Raw genomic sequence first — 18,084 nt, forward strand, 5'->3', positions numbered from 1 at the left:
AAACGTGTGTGTGCGGGGAGGCCTTACTGCAGACACCTGTAACTTCTCCACCACTGCAGCCAAGATCTTGTGAAATAGCCTCCTTTTCTCCCCTGAGTGGCTGTGACAGGCTGGAACAGCTCTGGTGTTAAACTCTGTTTGTCTCAGTGTGAAATAATGAGGCCATGCTAGTCAGTCATTACACCACTGGAATGAACCTGTTAGTGGGAAGAGTGACTGAAGAATGTTCTGGAGAAAGGTGAGAGGAAGTCCACCATTGTCAGAGTAGTCATTCCCTACAGTCACGCTAGATGAGAGGGTATTGGTTTAAATCAAGGCATGGGCTACTGTTTTACCTTCATTGTAGAGTTTCTACGTTATTGTGTTTAGCTCCGTTGGTAGAGCATGGTGCTTGCAGCTCCAGGGTTGTGGCTTGATTCCCACGGGACCAGTACGAATCAAAAGTATGAAAATGTATGTACTCATTACTGTAAGTCACTCTGAATAAGATGGTCTACTAGATGACTAAAATCTCAATTGTGGCTTTATTGTGTTTATTTGCATTACCAATGTGTTTGACATTCAGGTGTGTGTGTGTGTGTGTGTGTGTGTGTGTGTGTGTGTGTGTGTGTGTGTGTGTGTGTGTGTGTGTGTGTGTGTGTGTGTGTGTGTGTGTGTGTTGTGTGTGTGTGTGTGTGTGTTGTGTGTGTGTGTGTGTGTGTGTGTGGTGTGTGTAGGGCAGAGCGGCCTAGGGAAGTCCACTCTGATGAACACTCTGTTCAAGTCCAAGGTGAGCCGTAAGTCAGTGCAGGCCACGTCCCAGGAAGAGATCCCCAAGACCATCCATATCAAGTCTGTCAGCCACGGTGAGAGGAGGAAGAGATCACTCATACTGTTTATTTCACTCTTTTCTGCACCTCTCTAGCTGCAGCTTTCACTGTATCCATCTCACCCTCTACTCAGTCTACCCTTTGTGATTACAGTCTGAGGTACATCTTTCACTGTATCCATCTCACCCTCTACTCAGTCTACCCTGTGTTGTGATTACAGTCTGAGGTACATTTGGCCTCTGAGGTGCTTGTATTCAATCTAATTGTGTCTGTTCCTGTTCAGACATGAGAGAAAGGGGGTGAGGATGAAACTAACTGTTATCGACACGCCCGGCTTCGGGGATCAGATCAACAACGAGAACTGGTACAGTAACACTACAATCCATAGCTGAAATGTTATATTTATAATGTGCTTATATTGGATGTGCATAGATATATCCTATCTATGTGTATATACAGTTGAAGTCGGAAGTTTACATAAACTGAGTTTAAATGTATTTGACTAAGGTGTTTCACAATTCCTGACATTTAATCCAAGTAAAAATTCCCGTCTTAGGTCAGTTAGGATCACCACTTATTTTAAAGAATGTGAAATGTCAGAATAATAGTAGAGGGAAGGATTTATTTCAGCTTTTATGTCTTTCATCACATTCGCAGTGGGTCAGAAGTTTACATACACTCAATTAGTATTTGGTAGCATTTCCTTTCAATTGTTTAACTTGGGTCAAATGTTTTGGGTATCCTTCCACAAGCTTCCCACAATAAGTTGGGTGAATTTTGGCCCATTCCTCCTGACAGAGCTGGTGTAACTCAGTCAGGTTTGTAGGCCTCCTTGCTCGCACACACTTTTTCAGTTCTGCCCACAAATTTGCTATAGGATTGAGGTCAGGGCTTTGTGATGGCCACTCACATACCTTGATATTGTTGTCCTTAAGCCATTTTTCCACAACTTTGGAAGTATGCTTGGGGTCATTGTCCATTAGAAAGACCCATTTGCGACCAAGCTTTAACTTCCTGACTGATGTCTTGAGATGTTGCTTCAGTATATCCACATAATTCTCTTTCCTCATGATGCCATCTATTTAGTGAAGTGCACCAGTCCCTCCTGCAGCAAAGCACCCCCACAACATGATGCTGCCACCCCCGTGCTTCACGGTTGGGATGGTGTTCTTCGGCTTGCAAGCCTCCACCTTTTTCCTCCAAACATAACGATGGTCATTATGGCAAAACAGTTCTATTTTTGTTTCATCAGACCAGAGGACATTCTCCAAAAAGTACATCTTTGTTCCCATGTGCAGTTCCAAACCGTAGTCTGGCTTTTTATGGCGGTTTTAGAGCAGTGGTTTCTTCCTTGCTGAGCGGACTTTCAGGTTATGTCGATATAGGACTCGCTTTACTGTGGATATAGATACTTTTGTACCTGTTTCCTCCAGCATCTTCACAAGGTCCTTTGCTGTTGTTCTTGGATTGATTTGCACTTTTCGACACCAAAGTACGTTCATCTCTACGCGTCGAACGCGACAAACGCGTCTCCTTCCTGAGCGGTATGACGGCTACGTGGTCCCATGGTGTTTATACTTGCTTACTATTGTTTGTACAGATGAACGTGGTACCTTCAGGCTTTTGGAAATTGCTCCCAAGGATGAACCAGGCTTGTGGAGGTCTACACATTTTTTTGGAGGTCTTGGCTGATTTCTTTTGATTTTCCCATGATGTCAAGCAAAGAGGCACTGAGTTTGAAGGTAGGCCTTGAAATGCATCCACAGGTACACCTCAATTGACTCAAATGATGATATTAGCTATCAGAAGCTTCTAAAGCCATGACATAATTTTCTGGTGTTTTCCAAGCTGTTTAAAGGCACAGTCAACTTAGTGTATGTAAACTTATGATCCACTGGAATTGTTATACAGTCAATTATAAGTGAAATAATCTGTCTGTAAACAATTGTTGGAAAAATTACTTGTCTCATGCACAAAGTAGATGTCCTAACTGACTTGCCAAAACTATAGTTTGTTAACAAGAAATGTGTGGAGTGGTTGAAAAACTAGTTTTAATGACTCCAACCTAAGTGTATGTAATCTTCCGACTTCAATTGTATATATCTATCCTATGTGTGTGTGTGTGTGTGTGTGTGTGTGTGTGTGTGTGTGTGTGTGTGGTGTGTGTGTGTGTGTGTGTGTGTGTGTACACACACATAGATAGATATATACAGTTGAAGTCGGAACTTTACATACACAAGGTTGCACTCATTTAAACTAGTTTTTTTCACATTCTTAAAATAAAGTGGTGATCCTAACTACCTAAGAGAGGGAATTTTTACTAGGATTAAATGTCAGGAATTGTGAAAAACTGAGGTTAAATGTATTTGGCTAAGGTGTATGTAAGTAATAATAGTGTATAATAATAGTGAAGACATTAAAACTATGTAGTAACACACATGTAGTAACCAAAAAAATKCAAAAAATGCAAARCTGTCATCAAGGTTAAAGGTGGCTACTTTGAAGAATCTCAAATATAAAATATATTTTGATTTGTTTAAAACGTTTTTGTTTACGACATGATCCCATATGTGTTATTTCATAGTTTTGATATCTTTACCATTATTCTACAATGTAGAAAATAGTAAATAAAGAAAAACCTATGAATGAATAAGTGTGTCCAAACTTTTGAGTGGTACTGTCTCTCTCTCTCGTTAATATAAATGCTTACCTCATACATCTCATCTAGATGACTAGTGTACACAGTACTGTGTATGACCTCATCTATCCTCTTTCTCTCCCCCTGCTAACTCCCTCTTCCTGTCTTTCTCCCTCTATCCATCCCCCAAAACTCCCCCTTTCTCTTTTAATCTGCCTCTCCCCTTCCTTCCACTTCCTGTCTTCTTCCCCTCCCTCCCTCCACAGTTGGCAGCCCATCATGAAGTTCATTAATGCCCAGTATGAGCAGTACCTTCAGGAGGAGATCAACATCAACAGGAAGAAGAGGATTCCAGACTCACGGGTTCACTGCTGTATTTACTTCATACCCCCTACTGGACACTGGTGAGGCAGGCATGCGTACACACACACACACACACACACACACACACACACACACACACACACACTCACACTTTCCTTGTGAAGGTTATGAATGTGTGGAATGTTTCAGGTGAGTGTTTAGATTTGGCTGGGAGATAGTCAAGCTGATTATTAGCTAAACTTCATTCTTTGGAATTTCCACTTTTTACCATCCTATACAGTTGACATGCCTTTTGARTGATCAAAAATGGCATGTAATCAATCACAATAACTGTCATACACACACATGCACAGTGTCAGTGCAACAGTGCTGCTGCCCCCTGCTGTCCCTGAACAGTAGAGAATATGCAACTGGGAGATTTAAAAAGGAGAGAGAGAGAAATCGAGTGAGAGAGGGAGTGAAGTGATTTATGTTAGATAAACAGTGAGTCATAGGGAGAGTCCTACTCAAATAGCCCTGAATCATCAGAACAGAAAACAGAGAAGGAGGACACAGTGAGTTTGGCATGACTTTCTGATACACATTAGTTATAACAACAATCTAATGCCCCGTGTTGTGCCATTCAAATATCCGATATGATGTCCAACGTCATACTGAGCCCTTCTGTGTAACATATACAGCCTATGTATGGGCCAGATTCCCGGACAGAATGGAGATTCTCTGAGTATGTTTTTTAGTCTAGGACTGTCTGTCTGAACGTACAGCTCATGTTCTACTACCCCTCACCACCGCTCTGGATTGACCTGTAGTGGATCCTCCTCTGCTCCTGCAGCTCAGAGGGACAGACAGATGTGGAAACACTTACTCTTCCAGACCCCCATCCATTTCCTGTTTCACAGGCAGCGAGTTGCAACACGTCCCATAACACCCGTTTTCCATGACTGGAAGAAATGTATTTCTCGCTCTCTTTCGCCAGGACTTGAAACAACCGCCTGTGTTTGCCTCCCTGCTCCAGTTTCTGTGTTTGGTGTTTCTGCTGCTCACACATCTGGGCCTGATTTGAGATTCATTTAGAGCTAGCCCCCCCCAAAAAAAGTTTTTCTATGGTATACAGCTATTACCCTTTATTTGAATTTCCCTCCTGTGTTATGTCTGCTCCTCTGCATCTACCCCATGATGGTTTTACCCTTTGTTGCAATGGTCTGGGGTCCAGTGCTGTGGTGGACTGCTGGCTTTGCCCTCATTTCTGTGGTTGTGATGTACAAGAGCGAGAGCCTTAACAGCCTTCCAGCCTTAACAGCCTTCCAGCCTTAACAGCCTTCCAGCCTTAACAGCCTTCCAGCCTTAACAGCGTTCCAGCCTTAACAGCCTTCCAGCGTTGCGGATGTCTGTCACATGTCCTGCCCAACAACTGTTCTGGTCTAATGTTTAATACTCTAATGGGAGCGATATGAGAACAGAGRTYGTGTGTGTGTGCTCATCTGTCTGACCCAAACGTCTTTATCAACAATGGGCAGTTGTTTATAGTGCAGTGATCTGAGCCAGCGTCAGCTGCACAAACCACAGATGGATGAGTTTCACACTTATGGAAGACTGGGTTTCTCCAACCAACGGCTCTATGGCGGATAAGGCTCAGCTCGGTTCAAGGCTCGGTGTGGTTTAATTGACAGTGACAGACACGCACTGACTGATGTGGGTCTCAGATATACAGTAGGTTTAGCTTGTACATAGAGTATGTGAATCTACAGTACTGTATGTCTGCTTGTGTCGCCCTCAGACAGCTGCGCTAAGGGTATTTTTCTTGGAGGATACCGCCCTCTGGTGGTTCTAGGATGTATCACACTGTTGACCCAAATAAAGACTGTAAAATGTTGAACAAGAACTATAAAACAGACCTGGGTTCTAATACTATTTGAAATAATTTATAGTGCATTTGCCAGGCTTGATTGACCTTGCCTGTTGAAATGGAACCAATAAAAAAAGTCCCAAAAGTGAAAACCCTGGCGCTTCAGGCAGGCTAAAGCAAATACTCAAAGTATTTGAGACATTTCGAATAGTGTTTGAACCCAGGTCTGCTATAGCTACAGGTGAAATGAAGCCCCTCTCTCAATCCYCCCCCTTCTCTCTCGCACCAGTCTGCGACCTCTGGATGTGGAGTTTATGAGGCGTCTCAGTAAGGTGGTCAATATTGTTCCTGTCATCGCCAAGGCAGACACACTCACCCTGGAGGAGAGGGACTTCTTTAAACAGAAGGTGAGCTCTCTCTCTCTTCTTCCATCTTTATCTGTCTCCAATTCCTCTTTTTCTGATGCTGTCTCTCTCTCTCGCATATTTTGTGTTCTCCGCAGCAACAGGACATGTTTCTTAAGTTGTTTGGCCACTGCCGCCCGTTCGGTCACTGTCCAATGAGAGAACACTGAGGATGTTTTGTGTGTATAGAGTACTTGTGAGGTCAGGACCTATAAAGCCAGGCTCTGGATTGGAGAGGAGTTCTGTGGGAGTCCGTCCTCTCTCTCTCTTTGTCTGTCTCTCTCTCTCCTTTTCTGTCTCTCTCTCTCCTTTTCTGTTTCTTTCTCCTTTTCTGTCTCTCTCTCCTTTTCTGTCTCTCTCTCATTTTCTCTCTCTCCCTTTCTCTCTCTCTCCCTCTCCCCCAATTTTGAATTGGCTAGAGGTAAGTTCTGTCCAACTTCTCCCGTCTCCTTCCCCCTCTCCACTGACTGCTGATGTGGTCACAGTGGACTCCATACATCACTTCCTCCTATGTGGTGGGGATCTGAAACATAAAAACAATATTTGATCACAGACCCAAGAGGAAAGTAGTAGTAGATGCAGAGCAGTAGTAGTAGTAGTAGTAGTAGTTTAGATCAGTAGTAGTAAGTAGAATGCAGTAGTAGTAGTAGTAGTAGATGCAGTAGTAGTAGTAGATGCAGTAGTAGTAGTAGATGCAGTAGTAGTAGTAGTAGTAGTAATGCAGTAGTAGTAGTAGATGCAGTAGTAAGTAGCAAAGTAGTAGTAGATGCAGCAGTAGTAGTAGATGAGCAGCAAGTAATAGTAGTAGTAGTAGTAGTATAGTAGATGTATATGCAGTAGTAGTAGTAGTAGATGTATATGCAGTAGTAGTAGTAGTAGATGCAGCAGTAGTAGTAGTAGTAGATGCAGCAGCAGTAGTAGTAGTAGTAGATGCAGCAGCAGTAATAGTAGCAGTAGTAGTAGTAGTAGATGCAGCAGTATTAGTAGTAGTAGTAGATGTAGTAGATGCAACAGTAGTAGTAGTAGTAGATGCAGCAGTAAGTAGTAGTAGATGTAGTAGATGCAGTAGTAGTAGTTAGATGTAGTAGATGCAGCAGCAGTAGTAGTAGTAGATGCAAGTAGTAGTAGTAGTAGATGCAGTAATAGTAGCAGTAGTAGTAGTAGTAGTAGTAGTAGATGCAACAGTAGTAGTAGTAGTCAGCAGAGTAGTAGTAGTAGTAGATGCAACAGTAGTAGTAGTAAGTAGTAGATGTAGTAGTAGATGTAGTAGTAGATGCAGCAGTAGTAAGTAGTAGATGTAGTAGTAGTAGATGCAGGCAGTAGTAGTAAGTAGATGTAGTAGATGCAGCAGTAGTAGTAGTAGTGCAGCAGTAGTAGTAGTAGATGCAACAGTAGTAGTAGTAGATGCAGGTAGTAGTTAGTAGATGCAGCAGTAGTAGTAGTAGATGCAGCAGCAGTAGTAGTAGTAGATGCAGCAGCAGTAGTAGTAGTAGATGCAGGCAGTAGTAGTAGTAGTGTAGTAGTAGTAGTAGATGCAGTAGTAGTAGTAGTAGATGCAGCAGTAGTAGTAGTAGATGCAGCAGTAGTAGTAGTAGATGTAGTAGTAGTAGTAGATGCAGCAGTAGTAGTAGTAGATGCAGTAGTAGTATAGTAGATGCAGCAGTAGTAGTAGTAGATGCAGCAGTAGTAGTAGTAGATGCAAGTAGTAGTAGTAGATGCAACAGTAGTAGTAGTAAGATGCAAGTAGTAGTAGTAATAGATGTAGTAGTAGTAGATGTATTAGTAGTAGTAGTAGATGCACGTAGTGTAGTAGTAGATGCAGTAGTAGTAGTAGATGCAGTAGTAGTAGTAGATGCAGTAGTAGTAGTAGATGCAACAGTAGTAGTAGTAGATGCAACAGTAGTAGTAGTAGTAGATGCAACAGTAGTAGTAGTAGTAGATGTAGTAGATGAGCAGTAGTAGTAGTAGTGATGCAGTAGTAGTAGTAGATGTAGTCAGTAGTAGTAGTAGATGCAGCAGTAGTAGTAGATGTAGTAGTAGTAGTAGATGCAGCAGCGTAGTAGTAGTAGTAGATGCAACAGTAGTAGTAGTAGATGCAACAGTAGTAGTAGTAGTAGATGCAACAGTAGTAGTATATGCAGTAGTAGTAGTAGATGCAAAGCAGTAGTAGTAGTAGTAGATGCAGTAGTAGTAGTAGATGAAGCAGTAGTAGTAGTAGTAGATGCAGTATAGTAGTAGATGCAGCAGCGAGTAGTAGTAGATGCAGAGTAGTAGTAGATGTAGTAGTAGTAGCTAGTAGTAGATGAGAGTAGATGAGATGTAGTAGTAGTAGTGTAGTAGTTAGATGCAGCGGAATGGGAGGTTGTAGTAGTAGATGTAGATGTAGTAGTAGATGCAGCGGAATGGGAGGTTGTAGTAGATGTAGTAGTAGATGCAGCGGAATGGGAGGTTGTAGTAGTAGATGTGATGAAGTAGTAGTAGTAGTGCAGCGGAATGGGAGGTTGTAGTAGTAGATGTAGCGGAATGGGAGGTTGTTGTAGTAGTAGTAGATGCAGTAGTAGATGTAGGGAATGGAGGGTTGTTTGTAGTAGTAGTAGATGCAGCAGTAGTAGTAGATGTAGGGGAATGGGAGGTTGTTGTATAGATGCAGCAGTAGTAGATGTAGGGGAATGGGAGGTTGTTAGTATAGAATGCAGCAGTAGTGTAGATGTAGGGAATGGGAGGTGTTGTAGTAGTAGTAGTGATGCAAGTAGTAGATGTAGCGGAATGGGGAGGTTGTTGTATAGTAGTAGATGCAGCAGTAAGTAGTTGTAGATGTTGTAGGGGAATGGGAGGTTGTTTGTTTAGATGATAGTAGTAGATGTAGGGGAATGGGAGGTTGTTTGTTAGATGTAGTGAGGGAATGGGAGGTAGTAGTGTAGTAAGATGCAGCAGTAGTAGATGTAGGGGAATGGGAGGTTGTTGTATTATAGAGATGAGAGTAGGGGAATGGGAGGTTGTTGTATGTAGTAGTAGATGTAGGAAATGGGAGGTTGTTGTATAGTAGTGTATAGAGTGTGCAGCAGTAGTAGTAGATGTAGGCAGAATGGGAGGTTGTTGTATGTAGTAGATGTAGTAGTAGATGTAGGGGATGGGAGGTTGTGTAGTATATAGATGCAGGCAGTAGTAGTAGATGTAGCGAATGGGAGGTTGTTGTATTAGTAGATGCAGCAGTAGTAGTAGATGTAGGGGATGGGAGGTTGTTGTAGTTATGAGCAGCAGTAGTAGATGTAGGGGAATGGGAGGTTGTTGTAGTTGTAGTAGATGCAGCAGTAGATGTAGGGCATGGGAGGTTGTTGTAGGTAGTAGTAGTAGATGCAGTAGTTAGATGTAGGGAATGGGAGGTTGTTGTATTAGTAGTAGATGTAGATGGTAGGGGAATGGGAGGTTGCTTGTAGTAGTTAGAGTGTAGGGGAATGGAGGTTGTTGTAGATGCAGTCGTAGAATGTAGGAATGGGAGGTTGTGTAGATGTAGTTGAGTTAGAATGTAGCGGGGAATGGGAGGTTGTTGCGCAGTATACGGTAAGCAGTCAGTGAGATGTAGGGGGGAATGGGAGTGTTGGCTATGTATTAGTAGTAGTATGTAGGTGGAACATGGGAGGTTGTAATGTTTATGATTGGCAGATGCAGTGACGATGGTAGCAGAATGGGAGGTGGTATGTTAGTACATGGCGCAGTAGAATAGGCGAGCAAGTAGTTATGTGAGTGGAGAGATTTGGAAGTGAAGGATGTGGTTGTGGGTAGTGTTAGATGTAGCGGGTAAGATCTAGTTGGCGTACGTGTAGTAGGGAGTATGGGCGAGGGGGCTTGTGTGTATGATTGATACGTAGGTAGACTTTACGGAGGAATGGGAGGAGGTTGTTGTTTAGATGCGGCAGTAGTGGAGTGAGATTGTATGGGAAGTGGGAGGGTTGTGTATGTAGTGATGCAGCAGTTAGATGAGGGGAAATGGGAGGTTGTCTGTATTAATTTAGTAGTAGATGTAGTGAGGGAATGGGAGGTGTTGGTAGATGGTAGGTAGTAGATGCTACGGGGACTATGGGAGGTTGTTGGTATTAGTATTAGATGTAGCATAATGGGAGTTTTGTAGTATTAGAGTGCAGGCAGTAGTATTTGTTAGATGTAGGGCAGATGGCGGTTGTTGTATTAGATGTAGTAGTAGATGTAGGGGAATGGGAGGTTGTTGTATTAGATGCAGCAGTAGTAGTAGATGTAGCAGAATGGGAGGTTGTTGTATTAGATGCAGCAGTAGTAGTAGATGTAGGGGAATGGGAGGTTGTTGTATTAGATGCAGCAGTAGCAGTAGATGTAGGGGAATGGGAGGTTGTTGTAGTAGAAAAAGTAGTAAAGGCAGGCATTCATTTCAAGGCAATTATAGCAGCCATGCTCACAGATCCCCACCAGTGTCCCTCTCATTAGGGAAGCTCTGTACGACCGGATAGAAAACGTTTAACGTGCGTGCGTGCGTGCGTGCGTGCGCCTGTCTGTTTGTGAACGTGTACACTGACAGTGATGGGCCGTTGGTTTCAACAGAACATTTTGGAGGAGATTAGTGAAGGGATTTACGTTAACACCACCTAAATCTGTGGGTAACGCAGTGTGCAGATGGTCTTGATTTCTCACAAAATACTGTTATGTATCCAAAGGATTTGTCAGACATGTCTGGCTAATTGCGGTTGTTAGGCTTTTGCTTGTGTGTTCCCATAACCTTTTTAATTCATGTATTCAAGTCTCTGCAAGGGTGTGTAATGCATTTGTCGTGTTTCTCAACCTTTTTTATAGCAGGGACCAGCAGGCTAGGTGTTTTACAGTGATAGTTTTATTACAATAAAACTATCACTGTAGAACTGACTAAATGAGAGTCAGTTAACCATCTCAGGGACAAGCAAGCAACATCCCATGGACTGGGGCTTTTCCACGGTAGAGGATGAGAAACACACTTCAATTAATTTTTCAGTCTCCACCCTAGTCACAGAGCTACCCTAACCTCTCCCCTCTTCATGGAGGTCACTCCCCCTAACCCTGCTCCTTCAGCTCCAGAAGGAAGCTCTCTGTGTGGGGAGGCTGTGTTAGCATTACCGGGCCAGTCTCACACTCACCTCTCACCCAGAACTGTTTTTYTGTCCCCAGATCAGGGAAGAGCTACGGGCCAATGGGATRGACGTGTACCCCCAGAAGGAGTTTGACGAGGACGCAGAGGACCGGATGATTAATGACAAGATCAGGGTGATTTGAGTTGACACATCTGTCCACAGCTTTACCCAATTGTCCCTAGCCATAAGCCCTCACATTACCGCTTATAGCTCCACTCACCTGTGCTACGTCCCTGTTACAGTAGGTCCCTGTTGATCAGGTCCCTGTTGATCCATGTTGATAACCTGGTTTAATTACAGTAGGTCCCTGTTGATCCATGTTGATAACCTGGTTAAATTACAGTTGGGTCCATGTTAATCCATGTTGATAACCTGGTTAAATTACACTTAGGTCCCTCTTGATCCATGTTGATAACCTGTGTTAAATTACACTTAGGTCCCTCTTGATCCATGTTTTATAACCTGGTTAAATTACAGTAGGTCCATGTTGATAACCTGGTTTAATTACAGTTGGGTCCATGTTGATCCATGTTGATAACCTGGTTTAATTACAGTAGGGTCCCTGTTGATCCTTGTTGATAACCTGGTTTAATTACAGTTGGGTCCATGTTGATCCATGTTGATAACCTGGTTTAATTACAGTAGGGTCCATGTTGATCCATGTTGATAACCTGGTTTAATTACAGTAGGGTCCCTGTTGATCCATGTTGATAACCTGGTTTAATACAGTAGGGTCCATGTTGATCCATGTTGATAACTTGGTTAAATTACACTTAGGTCCCTGTTGATCCATGTTGATAACCTGGTTAAATTACAGTAGGGTCCATGTTGATCCATGTTGATAACCTGGTTTAATTACAGTAGGGTCCATGTTGATCCATGTTGATAACCTGTTTAATTACAGTAGGGTCCCTGTTGATCCATGTTGATAACCTGGTTAAATTACACTTAGGTCCCTCTTGATCCATGTTGATAACCTGGTTAAATTACACTTAGGTCCCTCTTGATCCATGTTGATAACCTGGTTAAATTACAGTAGGGTCCATGTTGATCCATGTTGAATAACTGGTTAATTACAGTAGGGTCCATGTTGATCCATGTTTGATAACCTGGTTTAATTACAGTAGGGGTCCCTGTTGATCCATGTTGATAACCTGGTTAATTACAGTAGGGTCCCTGTTGATCCATGTTGATAACCTGGTTTAATTACAGTTGGATCCATGGTGATCCATGTTGATAACCTGGTTTAATTACAGTTGGGTCCATGTTGATCCATGTTGATAACCTGGTTTAATTACAGTAGGGTCCCTGTTGATCCATGTTGATAACCTGGTTTAATTACAGTTAGGTCCCTCTTGACTCCATGTTGATAACCTGGTTTAATTACAGTTGGTCCATGTTGATCCATGTGATAACCTGGTTTAATTACAGTAGGGTCCCTGTTGATCCATGTTGATAACCTGGTTTAATTACAGTTAGGTCCCTCTTGATCCATGTTGATAACCTGGTTTAATTACAGTAGGGTCCCTGTTGATCCATGTTGATAACCTGTTTAATTACAGTTGGATCCATGTTGATCCATGTTGATAACCTGGTTTAATTACAGTAGGGTCCCTGTTGATCCTTGTTGATAACCTGGTTAATTACAGTTGGGTCCATGTTGATCCATGTTGATAACCTGGTTTAATTACAGTTAGGTCCCTCTGCTGCAATATATATCAAATGTCAGTTATGGTATGTCTCTTTGTTCCTCCTGTCTGTCTCTGTTCTTTCTGTCCTGTAGGAGATGATCCCGTTTGCTGTGGTGGGCAGCGACCAGGAGTACCAGGTCAACGGCAGGAGGCTTCTGGGAAGAAAGACAAAGTGGGGAACCATAGAAGGTAATGGCCTCTTCTCTCCTCTTTCTCCATCTTCTCATTTTTGCTTTAGCACTTTTTGTCTTTTTATCTTTGAGCATCGTCTCTCTCCTTAGCAGTATGAAGGCTAACGTTATGAAGAGGTCTTTTAGTTTTCCTTTCTTGATTAATGTACACCGGCCAGTTAAGACTAAACAAGACAGAGGAGATGAGCGGAAGGAGTAGAGGGGGGAGGAGCAGTGTGGCACCTCTCCGTTTTGGACTGTACTTCTTGTGGCATGATTTATTTTTAATTTTTTTGCAATGTAAAAATTTGAATAAAACCGATCGAAGTTCATTTAAGTTCCCTCTTCGTTAATTCTACTGCCCACTACACCATTAGAAGGCCTATAATTTAGCCAGAGAGGATGAAAAGCTTTTTWAAAWHWWTTTATTGTCTAGCTGTGGATTGTGTGTAGCCCAATAACAAAGCATAACGTACAGTTGGGAAGACGCTGCAAATCTAAGTGAATAAACAGCATGCAGACAAAACAAGCCTTCCGCAACAACACAGGTTGGAATGCAAATGGCTCCTGCTAAAAAGAGAAGACTCTAATCTGTCCAAGTAAAACAAGAGAGAGACTTGGCTTTTTGCACCAGTGCATCGGCCATCACCAGTGAGTGATCTGCACATCATTGGGTGAGTCAGTGAAACTGTAAAGAATTTTTAGGACTATAATTTCCTCCTCATATTGGACAATATATGTGTCTCCACAGACCTGAGCTCTTGATTTGTATTGCTATCAGATTGTCAGTTAGTCAGTGTCAAAGTACAGCCTGTCATTTTGATCATTTGTGCGATATTAAAAAAGATTCTGACAGTCTCCAGTTATGTAGAATTACATAGAATTGCATGAAATATGTTTATAAAAGGCCATATTTTTCCCGGACCCGAGGCTACTCAACATTTTCCCTGTTTGKAACTTCTGTACGTGCATCTACTATACTGCTCTATGCCACGACGAAGATGCAATACCATGATATGCATTCAATGCTTTATAATAAAGGTTACAAAAATATATATTGTGTGTTCCGATACCTCAGAGCTCCCCAGGTCACCCCCCTCTCACMCTSACTTTTTGTTCCCGCACCTCCCGATTTACAAATMAYGRTTTGGGGAGGAGTAGTCSTCAGATGATTTCACTCGTCCCCAGACAGACAGAGATATAGACTGTGTCYTACAGCTGGCTGAGACTACCGCTCTACAATGTGTCTGTGTGGAAGAGGGAGGCAGGGCATGTAACACCTCTCTACAGAGGCTGCAGTGTGTACAGGCCTCTGGTCTCATAGTGACAGAGGGGTGGAGGGGAGGCTGCAGTGTGTACAGGCCTCTGGTCTCATAGTGACAGAGGGGTGGAGGGGAGGCTACAGTACAGATCTATCCATCCCCACTGAAAGTGTCACTCATTGGATTGGTGGCGTGTTGTCTGAGGGGTTCCACTGTGCTCCACTCACACACCTCTGGTTACCTAGTTAGCATCGGTCTGAGCCAGGGGTCAACAACTAGATACATCCCTAATCCTAAAACTCAGTGGGGGTGTTGTCTGGGGGCTTTTATTGGCATATGTACAGATACTGCTAGAAACCATAGATGTTCTCTTGTCTCTCTCAGTAGTAGATGTGATGTCCAGCATCACGACCAGCAAACCATTTTAAAATGTCCACCATCACACACTTCAGATTATCTAATTTCAACCATGCATTTAATTACATCCCATCAGACTGAGACAGGTGTCTACTTCTCTTCTTCTATTAAAACCTCCCTAAAGGAACCCTTCAATTTCCTGCAAAGGAAGCCTACGCGTGTCTGCAGTGGCAGGTTCTGATGTTGGCCTATAGACCTGTGATATTATCTTTTCATTCAGACACGCATCATCCAGTGGCCGGCGGCGTCTGACTGTCTTTTAGACACCAGATTTGTTCCGCGTCAGCATTAACTAGTTCTTTCTCATCTCTCTCTCACTGTTCTCACTAGTTACTCCTCTCTCTCTCCACCTGGTTCTCACTAGTTATCTCTCTCTCTCCACTGTTCTCACTAGTTATCTCTCTCTCTCCCTGTTTCTCACTAGTTCTCTTCTCCACTCCACTGTTCTCTCTCTCCACTGTTTTCACTAGTTTCCTCTCTCTCTCTCTCCACTGTTTTCACTAGTTATCTCTCTCTCTCTCCACTGTTCTCACTAGTTATTCTCTCTCTCCACTGTTCTCAACGTTATCTCTCTCTCTCCACTGTTATCACTAGTTATCTCTCTCTCTCCACTGTTCTCACTAGTTCTCTCTCTCTCCACTGTTTCACTAGTTCTCTCTCTCTCTCTCACTGTTTTCACTAGTTCTCTCTCTCTCTCCCACTGTTCTCACTAGTTTATCTCTCTCTCTCCACTGTTCTCACTAGTTATCTCTCTCCTCTCCACTGTTCTCACTAGTTATCTCTCTCTCTCCACTGTTCTCAGTTATCCTCTCTCTCCCACTGTTTCTCACTAGTTATCTCTCCTTCTCTCCACTGTTCTCACTAGTTATCTCTCTCTCTCACTGTTCTCACTAGTTATCTCTCTCTCTCTCCACTGTTCTCACTAGTTTTTCTCTCTTCTCCACTGTTCACTAGTTCTCTTCTCTCTCCACTGTTTTCACTAGTTCTCTCTCTCTCCCACTGTTTTTCACTAGTTCTCTTCTCTCTCTCCCACTGTTTTCACTATTCTTCTCTCTCTCTCCACTGTTTTTCCACTAGTTCTCCTCTCTCTTCTCCACTTGTTTTCACTAGTTCTCTCTCTCTCTCTTCTCCACTGTTTTTCACTAGTTCTCTCTCTCTCTCTCTCTCTCCACTGTTTTCACTAGTTCTCTCTCTCTCTCTCTCCACTGTTTCACTAGTTCTCCTCTCTCTTCTCCACGTTTCCTAGTTCTCTCTCTCTGCTCTCTCCACTGTTTTCACTAGTTCTCTCACTCTCTCTCTCTCACTGTTTTCACTAGTTCTCTCACTCTCTCTCTCCACTGTTTTCACTAGTTCTCTCACTCTCTCTCTCCACTGTTTTCACTATTCTCTCTCTCTCTCTCTCTCTCACTGTTTTACACTAGTTCTCTCTCTCTCTCTCTCTCCTCCACTGTTTTCACTAGTTCTCTCTCTCTCTCTCTCCGCTGTTTTCACTAGTTCTCTCACTCTCTCTCTCCACTGTTTTCACTAGTTCTCACTCTCTCTCCACTGTTTTCACTAGTTCTCTCTCTCTCTCTCTCCACTGTTTTCACTAGTTCTCTCTCTCTCTCTCTCTCACTGTTTTCACTAGTTTCTCTCTCTCTCTCTCTCCACTGTTTTCACTAGTCTCTCTTCTCTCTCCACTGTTCTCACTAGTTCTCTCTCTCTCCACTGTTCTCACTAGTTCTATGTAGTGGGTAGTGGAAACTGCATCAGTGTGTGTTGGTGTCTGATTTGCGCTTACCATGTGTCTTCTCTCTCCTCTCTGCAGTTGAGAACATTGCTCATTGTGAGTTTGCCTATTTGCGGGATCTACTGATTAGGTAAATATCTACGTGTGTGTGTGTTGTATGTGAATGTGTGTGTGAGTATGATAATGTGTTTCTGAACAATGTGTCTTTGTCAGTCTGTGTGTTTAATGTCTGTTAAATCAGTCTGTGTGTCATTTATCATTACATCCCCTTATATTGACCTCAGCTGATGTCTAACTCGCCCCATCTCTCCCCTGTCAGGACCCAACATGGAGAACATCAAGGACATCACCAGCAGCATCCACTACGAGGTGTACCGCGTCCGCGCTCAACGAAAACAACACTGCCGTCGCCCATGCCAAACGGCCTCCCCCAACCACACTGACCTCCCATGAGATGTAGAGCCCTGCCCACTGTGTCCCATGAGCGCTCACTTCCATTCCCGTTTATCCTTCCATCCCTCTCTCCCCTCCACTCACTCTCAATGCCAAACCCTTCTACAGAAGGGAGTAAACCACACACTGGGGGACTGAGGAGCGTAGTCTTAGCGCCCCAAGTGGCCAAATACAGACGCATAGAATGGGACTGTTGATGCCAATGCATTGCCCCTCTGAAATAACCTGTCTCTCTGGACTAACGTTCTACATGAAGGGGGGGGGGGGGGGGGGGCTAAATGCTAGCTATCACTTGCATTCATTCAAGGTTAACCAGGCTAAGTAAACACTATTAATGTACTGCAGCCTTAATCTGTGTGTTTTTCAGTTATTCTGTTATTTCAGTTATTCTTTAGGTCCCTCGTCTGTCGGGTTGGTTGAACAAAATAGCACTGTGATATCAGGCCCATTACATACAAGCAGTGACAGAAGTGCCCTCAAACTTTTGTTCGGGTGTAAAATATTGATTTCTCATCCATTTTTGTAATACATCCTTCGTTCATTGTTAATTTGACCTGCTATCTGAAGGTTCTACAACGTTTATTTCTGTTCCCTTTGAGAAGGTAGTAGTTTAGCCTTGAGGGACTGGATTCTGAGTAGGAGTGCTGATTGGGATCAGTTTTGCCTTTTAGATAAAAGATGACATGGACAGAGAGACCTGAGCCTAGATCAGCACTCCTACTCTTAGACGCTTTCTACACTCGGCCCCAGAACTGTGGTTACAGGATCCATCGCGAAACAGCAGCAAAAGAGGCACAGGACAGATACTCAGCTAAGTATTTAGAAGTATGACACATATAAATAAAATCTATTCATTCTATGGCAGTTGATTAATTTGTCAGAGTTCTGTTTATGATGTCCGAAGAGGGGTCAGTTGAAGATGGTGAATGGGGAGTGTTTAATTGTGGAGGAAGTTGATAATGCCTGTTGAAATGGTCAGGGTTACATAATGTCGGGGGTGACTGGAAGGTTTTGAGTCTAGTGGACATTGTCGACACGTCTGTAGGGCAGAAGTTTTCCCATAACTTGAACTGACCAGAAAAAACCTTGATCCCTTGTAAAAGCCTGTAACTAGGACGTTCTCAAGGTCGTAGTTATAGACTGTAACTAGGGTCTTTCTGAATCTTCGTTATAGGCTGTAACTAGGGTCTTCTTCTGAGTCGTATTTAT

General features: G+C 43.0%; 1 pseudogene; it reads left to right on the forward strand.

Moving 5' to 3' along the window:
- The first annotated feature begins 703 nt into the window (after positions 1 to 703).
- On the forward strand, positions 704 to 17,369 carry LOC112077522 (septin-9-like; annotated as a pseudogene).
- Positions 17,370 to 18,084: the final 715 nt, after the last annotated feature.

This window comes from Salvelinus sp. IW2-2015, unplaced genomic scaffold (assembly GCF_002910315.2).
Source record: "Salvelinus sp. IW2-2015 unplaced genomic scaffold, ASM291031v2 Un_scaffold4647, whole genome shotgun sequence".
NCBI lineage: Eukaryota > Metazoa > Chordata > Actinopteri > Salmoniformes > Salmonidae > Salvelinus > Salvelinus sp. IW2-2015.